The sequence below is a fragment of the Ctenocephalides felis genome, unplaced genomic scaffold (assembly GCF_003426905.1).
Source record: "Ctenocephalides felis isolate EL2017-DRISC unplaced genomic scaffold, ASM342690v1 CF-g0.4_SCAFFOLD_01886, whole genome shotgun sequence".
Classification (NCBI taxonomy): Eukaryota; Metazoa; Arthropoda; class Insecta; order Siphonaptera; family Pulicidae; genus Ctenocephalides; species Ctenocephalides felis.
This window is the reverse complement of record NW_020538040.1, coordinates 126,901,050-126,903,834: the sequence shown is the minus strand read 5'-3', so window position 1 is coordinate 126,903,834 and position 2,785 is coordinate 126,901,050. Positions and strand designations below refer to the sequence as shown.

The 2,785-nt window shown below is 29.3% G+C and overlaps 1 pseudogene; it reads left to right on the top strand.

Annotated features, from left to right (window-relative positions):
• Window positions 1-1,387: 1,387 nt before the first annotated feature.
• LOC113375867 lies at window positions 1,388-2,164 on the top strand (annotated as a pseudogene).
• Window positions 2,165-2,785: the final 621 nt, after the last annotated feature.

The following is a 2,785-nucleotide window of genomic DNA, read 5'->3' as shown; positions in this document are numbered from 1 at the left end:
TTATGATTTACTTATTATTTATTCATTTATTTAATTCTCTTCGTTTTCCTTTATATTCATTTTCAATTTACAACAATGAATAAAAATAATCGCGTTGTTTGAAAATAAGCTTTTAACTGCAACGTTGCTGCAAATGTGACCATTTTGCGAACATTCTGGTTAATTTGAAATAGATACTTTATCGGGTTTTTCGAGGTTGGTTACTTGGTCCTTTTTCTGTTAAAATTTTCCACTGCAGCACAAGTGTCGCCAGATCGGTGTACCAAGTTGCCTCGAATGGCTCTTTAATGTAAAATATCATTTCAATTCAGTGTATGTGTTGATACCATTTTTGTAAATTTTAAACAAATATTTTATGAAATATAATATATATAAGTATATATTTATATCTGTTTGTTAAATCCAATACAAAATTATAAAATCATTATATCAAGGCCCATTCCACTTTCTATTAATACAAATTTACATTTTTAATACAAAATAAAATTTTTGAAATTAAAATTGATATACTTGTGCATTTGTTATGTATACTAACTACCATAAATATTTGTACATTGTTCTGTACTCAAACTACCTGCCATATATTTAGGGTAATTATGGTATTCATTTTTTAAAAGTGTTTTACTTGACTTATTCTAATTCGTTCGATACGTTTCAGAAAACGGAATAAACATACTGAAAAACTTGCTCATTACACATCAAACCCATTATAGTACATTAAACGTTATACTCAATATAATAAAAAAAACATAATAAATAACTTACCTCTTGTTGCAAGTCAGTCGTTATAAATAAAACCATTATTCTTTGCAAAACGTAGATAAAGTACGCAATGTCACAAATAAAATTATGGAATGGTTGTTAACATCAATTTAACATAAAAGGCTCAATACATTTGCTAATGAAAATTAATTATAAATTATCTTTAGTGTAATGTTATCACATTTCTATTCTTGTGAAATAACCTTATTTACTTCTGATATAATAACTTGTCGAAAAATTTTAAAATTTTAATGAATTCTGAAGTAATTGGATAAAATTTAAATCTAATTTTGAAATTAATTTTATTAATCAATGTAGATACACAGAATATCTGTATATATATATATATATATATATATATATTTGTGTGTGTATATTATTATTATTATTAAACAGTAAAAGACAATATGAAAAATATAACATTTTTGTAATATTTGACTTGACTGTTTTCAAAAACAAAACAAAATTTCTCAAATCATCTATATGTCACATGATTTCAAAAACAATTGCCTAGCAAAATCAAATTTTGTCCGGATACGGTTTTGAGTATTTGTATCTTTCCATAATTTCAATTTTTTGAAACATTAATTCATCACTATCGAATTAATTATTGCAAACCTTTACGATGAATCCTGAGAAGCTTAAAAAAATGCAAGCTGAGGTCCGTATTGGTGGAAAAGGTACTCCACGGCGGAAGAAGAAGGTAGTTCATATAACTACAGGAGCCGATGATAAGAAACTTCAATCATGTCTGAGGAAGATATCGGTGACCACAATACCGGGCATTGAGGAAGTTAACATGATCGGAGAAGATGGGTCCGTTATCCATTTTACGAACCCGAAGGTGCAAGCTTCACTAGCTGCAAACACATTTGCCATTACTGGACGGGGTGAGCATAAGAAGCTAACTGACATGGTGCCTGATATTATAAACCAACTTGGAACCGAAAGCTTGCTTCTTTTGAAACGTATGAACGAGGAGAAAGAAGCTGCTGCTAATGCTGAATTCGATGATTTACCAAACTTGGTTTGTAATTTTGATGACATGTCTACCAATGAGGCGGCTGCTGTCAAGATTGAAAATGAACCGAAGCCATGGCCAAGGCGGTCTGATTCAACTTCAGATTCTACGTCAAATAACTCTCAGGATACAGACGATGACGATGACGATGACGATGACGAAGAAGCTTCGCATAATCCTGAAACTGCAAAGGGTTCCAAGGATAAGCGCAAGAAAATTTTCCGAAAAAATGAAAGGGTGAGGGAGATGGAGGGGGAGGATGAGTCCCCAAAACCTCTTATTAAAAGTGAAGTAGTAAAAGATACAAAGAAGGAATTAAAAAAAGAGCCGAAGAAAGACAATAAGCCTCGTAAAAGTTTCTTATCAAAGAAAAAAAAATAATGGTATTTGTCTATTTTTGTATTGTTTTTATTTAGAACTTCATCTTAAATTAATTGTGCACGTATAACTTTGAATACAATGGTATATCTCATTTAGATTATGTATTTTAATTTATACTTTTTCATTATCAAATTAGATTCATTTCATAGACAGTAGTTGCAATAAAATTTGTCAATTTATAATAAAAAAAATACTAAACTATAAATTACTAATAATTATAAAGGCAATATAAATACAAATGTGGCCGGATTAGAGAAGGGCGGCTTGTGCTGTTGTCCTTACAACTATATCTTTAAATTTTGTGTAGAACTATATCAATTTTTTTTAATTCAATCCAACTTTTTTTTAATATTTGTGCCAACTGTGTTGAATTTTACACGATTTTCAAGAAAATTATGAAAAATGAAATTGAAACTAGTTGCGAGTCACACTTTGCCTTGAGGAAAGTTTCCCGATATTTGTATATGAAATAATTTAATTAATCAATATAAAAATTGATAACTTGCAACTTTTACAATTTTCACATCCTATTATTTCAAACCTTGATAGTAGTTTACAAATAAACTACTTTTCGTAAACCTACACTGTTTTAGGGAATTTGACATGGTATATAGGACATAT